Source organism: Danio rerio, chromosome 6 (assembly GCF_049306965.1).
Source record: "Danio rerio strain Tuebingen ecotype United States chromosome 6, GRCz12tu, whole genome shotgun sequence".
Classification (NCBI taxonomy): Eukaryota; Metazoa; Chordata; class Actinopteri; order Cypriniformes; family Danionidae; genus Danio; species Danio rerio.
The window spans coordinates 22,127,306-22,133,987 of NC_133181.1; positions in this window are offsets into that span (position 1 = coordinate 22,127,306).

Sequence of the window (6,682 nt, forward strand, 5' to 3'; positions counted from 1 at the left end):
AAATACAGAATTGTTAGAAAGAACAGTGATGCATCGTTTTTTACTTTTACCCCCAACATACAAAATAAATCCAGTTTTATTGAATGAGTTCACATTGCATAATTTTAGCACTAACTGTGTCTCACCAACAAATTTTGGGTAATATCTGGCAAATGCATAATAAGGAAGACGAATCAGTGCTTGTTCAGCAGTAACTGTTAGCTGTAATCCCACTACTTTGAACATTGCACAGTTTTTTCTGCATTAGTCTTCTATTTTAGAAAACTACACTGATGTTTGTTTGAATGTTCTTTCAGACATTTAGATAGCTAACAAATAACTTGAAAAAATATTTAGATAGATTTCATACATTAGAGTGTTTTTGCTTATTGATTTCTGGTTTGAATATAGTTTCATTGTTCCCATCCATTCATTTCTTTAGCATTGTTGCCTTTATTTTAAACTTCAGAATATGATTTCAGGCTTGACCTCAAATGACCTTTTTTACAGCATTATATTTAACATTTTTTTTCTGTTGCCAAATCAGTCACGCTAGTTACAATTGAGAGGCATAAATTCAGAAAGTCAAATTATTTCAGCAAATGTTGATAGTGAAATAATTTATATAGTTCCACCCACTGGCCAACACCACACCCCTAACCATGTACATCTTCAAGAGGTTTAGATGCTGTGATTTAGAAAACTCGTGTCAATCCTGGTTCTGTGCTTCTCCATACAACTTGAAGGCAGCAGACAGTACTTTTGTAATTAATAACAGATCTTCCCTTTTTTGCATCAACATCATGTTGGCTGTGTTAAATCACAGCCTGCAGACACTTATGTTTCGATTTATGATTTGTATTATTTTTTATTTTTTTATTTTTGCAATACACAAGAATCATCATCAGACTGTTTTCATTTACCAAAAAAATACAGTTCTTGATTTCAGTTACTTTGAGTTTATAGATTGCATTGCATTTGATATTTGCAGAGAAAAAAACATTAAAAAAAATCTGAATTAGTCTTTTTCTTTTCTAGTTGTACATTTACTGCTTTTCAATATTGAAAAGTGAAGCAATGTGTCAAGGGAGTCAGACATAAAAAGACTATGAACTATTTTCTTAGTGTGTGTGTGTACAATACTCTGAATTTATTCAAACTATTATGAGGAGAGTTAACAGCCAAAGCATGTAATGTTACTTTTTGAGCCTTAATGGCTACATAATTATTGATTGTACAATGTAAAAAGATTCAACAGTTTCCTGTATTGGTTAATAATAAATGTGATTTTTAACCTTAATCCTCTGTATGGATATTTTTGTTATAGAAATATATGTAATTTATTCATTCATTCACTGTCTTTTCGGCTCGTTTTATTAATCTGGGTTGCCACAGCGAAATGAACCGCCAACTTATCCAGCATATTTTACGTAGCAGATCCCCTTCCAGCTGTAACCCTATTACTGGAAAACATTCATCACTCATTCATACACACATATGGTCAATTAAGCTTAGCCAATTCACCTATACCACGTTTTGGACTTATGGGGGAAACCAGAGCACTTAGAGTGGCTCGAACCAGCGACCTTCTTGCTGGGAGTTGATTGTGCTACCCACTGTGCCACCATGCTGCCCAAAATCTATGTACTGTATAGATAGATTGTTGTTGTTAACTTTTATACAATTTGTGTCACCAACAATTTGTGACACAAGGCCCTGCAGGTCAGTGGCTCCAGCCCAGCCCAGGCCAGCGTGGAGCTTGGCTGGCCGGAGAGAGTGGGGGTCCTCGGGCAGAGAGTGTGTGACATAAGGCCTTGGAAGGTCAGTGGCTCCAGCAGTGGTTCACCAGCGGCACCGTTTACGCATCTGGAGCGAGAAAGGTCCAACAGGAATATGTGTGGCCGGGCGCTCACTGGGGCGTTGTTCAGACCCAGGCCCAAGCCCACCAAGCCATGACCGACGGGAGACCCTTCCCAGCCTACCTGTCGGGACGACCCGTGCCTAGAGGTATTAGCCCGACGCCAAAATTCTCTGACCTGCCGTCGTATTTTTGGTAAACGCGATAAATCCTGCACTTAGTTTCTGACAGTCTTGCTGTTGGACTCGTCCGATACTGACCGATAGGAGCTAGTGTGACGCCCCAGGGGTTAGGCCCCCATCCCGGCCCCCATAGCACCAATGGGTCAGCCTCTATGGGTGTGGTAGTTTCCTCCCTGTCCAGGGCATTCTTTCAGGGAGATGTGGGGGGTGTCCCTCCGGACACAACGCCCCCTTTCTCGCCTCGATCCGTGGGTGAGGACGCAGATTGCCCATCTGGCTTTGATCTAGAGCTTGTCTGCTGCTCAGCCCGCCCCCCTGGACTCCGTTTCCCCCCCGCTGATACTCGGCCCGTGCCCCCACCCCACGCCCCTCGCCCTGTGAGGGCTGGGGATGCTCGGTGGGTTCAGTAGAGTCCCCCGGTGTGGTGAATCGAGCCCCGAGGGACAGCGTAGGGAACGAGCTGGTGTAGGCTTCAATTCTCCTCCCCGAGTGTGAGCGTTTGCCCCAGTGCTGCCGATCCCGTCCGTCCGCAACGCCGCCCACCCCCCGGGTTCATCCTCGCTGGCTCCCAGCTGACCCCCCCTACCCTGCTCCCGGGGGGAGTGAGGGTGGTTGGTTAGGGGGGAGCTAGTGGTCTCCGGCGAGGTGAAATGTGCCAGGGTCAGTGGTGCCGGGGTTATGGGCTGTCTAGACCCCCGTTCGATGCTTGGTGCATATCGATATGGTTGTAGCAGGTCGTACAAAAAAGCTCGCACGGCCGGTCTATAACCGGTCTATAACCCATCGGCGACTCGAGTCGCCCATCAGCGACTGGCCTGTCGCCGATGGGTAAATCGCCCCCTGGGTATGCCCGTGGTGTGTTTTTTGCCCCTTTTTTGCTCATACCCCACTCTGCTAGTGGTAATGCTCGACACTGCATGACATTTTTGACACTTTTGTCACTTTAAAATTTTTTTAACACATGGGTCGCCCGGAAACTTCTCTCGCTGCCCGGCGGATATGCCCCGGCCTCGCACGCGCGTTGAGACATTCCGTTTCGTCACTTTGACATCTCAGATGCGTGCCCACGTCACCTTAGTTGCAAATTTACGCTTTTTCACATTTTTGACCCTTTTGCATGGGGGTGGCTGGTGACTAAAGGGAGGGGCTTAGCGCAGAAGGCCCAAAATTTCCAAATGTTTGTTTTTGGTCATGAGGCTTTGTTTCCTACAACTTCCTTCATCCTCTGCATGCTTTTCACATTTTCTTCTTATTGGGTGGCCCATGGGTCACCTGGCCCGCACATGAAAGTGAGGAATATGCAAATTTTCATAAATGACATGGTTATGACATCCTTATGACCATAGGCTCACGCCCCGAGCTGCGTCCAGCCCCGTCGCAATTCCTTCACTGTTTCCTTATGGCCCCCTTAGCCCATGGGTTAACCTGACTAGGGTGCAATCTGGTAAAGAGTGCGAAATTTTTTATTATTTTTCATACGCGCAAGCTTGGGTCCCTCAGATGCGTGACTTTGCACGAAAAATGTATGTTTCTGATACCGCGAGTTGCTCTTCTCACTGCTTTGCACCATGGGCGGACTGGGACTAAAAATCAGCACTGGCACTGTAGCCACACCAGCCCTCATTACCACACTGACACGGCCCCACCCACGGACACGCACATTTAGTACTTATATTGGTGTACAGATGGTGAAATAATATAAGCAGTACCATATGTAATAGATATTTAAACTTTTAATGTATGTGACTGGAACAAAAACAACCCGTTTATAACAAATATACATACAGTCATTTCATTCATTCATTTTCTTTTCGGCTTAGTCCCTTTATTAATTTGGGATGGCCACAGCGGAATGAACCGCCAACTAACCCAGCATATATTTTACGTAGTGGATGCCCTCCAAGCTGCAACCCATCACTGGGAAACCCTTATACACACACATTCTCATACATGCACTACGGACAATTAGGCCAACCCAATTCACCTATAGCACATGTGTTTGGACTTGTGGGGGAAACCAGGAGGAAACCCACACGAACATGCAAACTCCACACTGAAACACCAACTGACCCAGCCGAGGGTTGAACCATAAACCTTCTTGCTGTGAGGCATCAGTGCTACCCACTGCACTGCCCCCTTTCGAGACTATTTCAGTTAATTTTATGCATTTGGCAGTGTCTGATTTTAGAGCAATTTTATGCTTTCTATGAGCTTTTTGGCATGCCTTTCCTTTTTTACAGTCCATCTCTGACAATTAGCTTGTTGTTTGTTTGACATTCCTGCGAGATTTTGATTACGTCCGTGTAACCTCTAATTGGGTCGGCCCATCTTGAAACCAGCCGGCCATTGTCGATTGGGCCAATGCTTAACATTTATTATTATTATTACTATTATCATCATCCTAATATTCACATCTTGCAATTGATAAAAGCTGCCTGCATGTAAAAACAATACATTTAAAATTAAAAAAATTGCCAGATGGCCAGTCCGCCCCTGTTTTGCACCCCCTGGTGCCCGTGGGTTAACCCATGGGTTGAAAACGCCTTCAAAGGAGCAGAAAGGGGTGAGAAAAACACAACATTTGAAAATTTTTTGAAAATCTGTACATTTGAATTCCTCAGATGCACGACTGTCCAGTTTTGGCACTGCAAGTTGCACATCTCACTGCTTCGCATCTTCTGGGTTAACCCATGGGTTGAAAAGGCCTTCAAAGGAGCAGAAAGGGGTGAGAAAAACACAAAATTTGAACATTTTTGAAAATCTGTACATTTGAATTCCTCAGATGCGCGACTGTCCAGTATTGGCACTGCGAGTTGCGCATTTCACTGCTTCGCATCGTCTGGGTTAACCCATGGGTTGAAAAGGCCTTTAAAGGAGCAGAAAGGGGTGAGAAAAACACACAATTTGTAAATTTTACAAATGTGCATGCCTGGATTCCTCATTATTAAGGGTATTCTCAAACTACAATCAATATCAGCTCATGTCAGCTGAAAGCACACATGTTCTTCTTTCCAATAAGTCAATGCAATTTATCTTTTTTTTTTTCCTATAAGTATTTAGCCAAATATGTAAAATAAACGTTATTATTTTGTTTTTATTTGCTTTAAAACTTTAATAAGACTATCATTTTATCTATTATTTCTACTTCTGACGATGGCAAACGGATGTTGGATTTGGGATTAGTTGAATTCAGGTTATTTCAACAATACTGGTGCGCTGACATTTTTATGTTAGTTACTTAAAAATAGCTTAAATATTTAATTAAAAATAAATAGCATGAGATGTGTTTACTTTTTGCACATGCACAAAAAAAAAAAAACTAATTCACCAAATGTGTATACAGTAAGGTACAGTAACATATGTGGACTTGTTGGAAAGCTGGAAATTTGTACTTTTAAATGATATATTTGATTGTATCTTACTAGTTCACCTACTTATTACATTAAATAAAAAACATTTAACTTTTTAAAATTAGTCAGACTGCAAACATATGGATTTCCACTGGATAGCGCACTGACACACAAGTTAAACAGGTAAAGGGGGTTGGTAGTATTTAGGCAAATGTGTAAATAAACATTATTATTTTATTTTTATTTGCCTTAAAACTTTAATAAGACTATCCTTTTATCCATTATTTCTACTTCTGACAATGGCAAATGGATGTTGGATTTGGGAAAGTGACTTCAACAATAGTGCTTCGCTGACTTTTTTATGAGCTCTTTGAAAAGCTAACAGTAAGTGTTTCTTTTTAAATTATATTGATTACTTAAAAATAGCTTAAATATTTAATTAAAAATAAATACCATGAGATGTGTTTACTTTTTGCACATGCACAAAAAAAACATGAATTTGCCCAATTTTATTTCATATGCCCAACAAATAATGTTTATTTTTTCATTTTCAGATTATATGATGCCAAATCACTCAGTGAGATGCAGACAACCCACAACTTTTTACCATTATTTCTACTTCTGAAAGCTTACAGTAAGTGTTTCATTTTAAATGATGTTAGTTATTTAAAAATAGCTTAAATATTTTGTTATAATTTAATACCATCAAACATGCACTCTCAGCACGTGCACAAAAAAAATTTATTCACCAAATGTGTATACAGTAAGGTACAGTAACATATGTGGACTTGTAGGAAAGCTGGAAATTTGTACTTTTAAATGATATGATATATTTGATTGTATCTTACTCATTCACCTACTTATTACATTAAATAAAAAACATTTACCTTTTTAAAATTAGTCAGACTGCAAACATATGGATTTCCACTGGATGGCGCACTGACACACAAGTTAAATAGGTAAAAGGGGATGGGTGTGGGCAGACAATAGCTTAATAGCAAAATTAACAGTCCTCCACTGTGCTGTTATTTTATATTCTTAATAAAAATAAATTTAAATCGTCTGTGTCATCAAGCTTTGTTTCAGTATATTAATTTATGGCTGTTAAACTAAACAAATAATTAAACACAGAGCCAATGTTTGAGATATATTAAATAATTATTCAAACTATTTTGTGTCATTTAAAAATGTGCCATCCTTTAATTAAAAAAATACACTTCATTGTATAAAACCTATGCAGCCTTTTTGGATAAGTGCCTCTTCAGTGCTCTGCTGGGAACAAGCCTTTTTTCAGGCAGTTCCATGAGCACACA